This window comes from Octopus sinensis, linkage group LG1 (genome assembly GCF_006345805.1).
Source record: "Octopus sinensis linkage group LG1, ASM634580v1, whole genome shotgun sequence".
In the NCBI taxonomy this organism is placed as follows: Eukaryota; Metazoa; Mollusca; class Cephalopoda; order Octopoda; family Octopodidae; genus Octopus; species Octopus sinensis.
The window spans coordinates 208465940-208466210 of NC_042997.1; positions in this window are offsets into that span (position 1 = coordinate 208465940).

A 271-nucleotide genomic window follows, 5' to 3' on the forward strand; every position below is an offset into this window, starting at 1 on the left:
CCACCAGCATCGCCATCACCACCCACCATCACCGTCACCACCACTGCCATCACCCCCACCGCCACCGTGGGACTCTCTGAATAAATTCGCGAATGAAATCGGACAAATTGTCATGGCTAGGATTTCAACCCAATTATCTCAAAGGCTACACCCACCAACGCTGCAGTGCGAATTGAACCTTTAATCTGCTGCCCCGCCTGAATCACGGTTCATCCAACACTTACCTCCAAAGACAAAAGATGGACGACATATGGAGCGGAGAGAGAGAAAG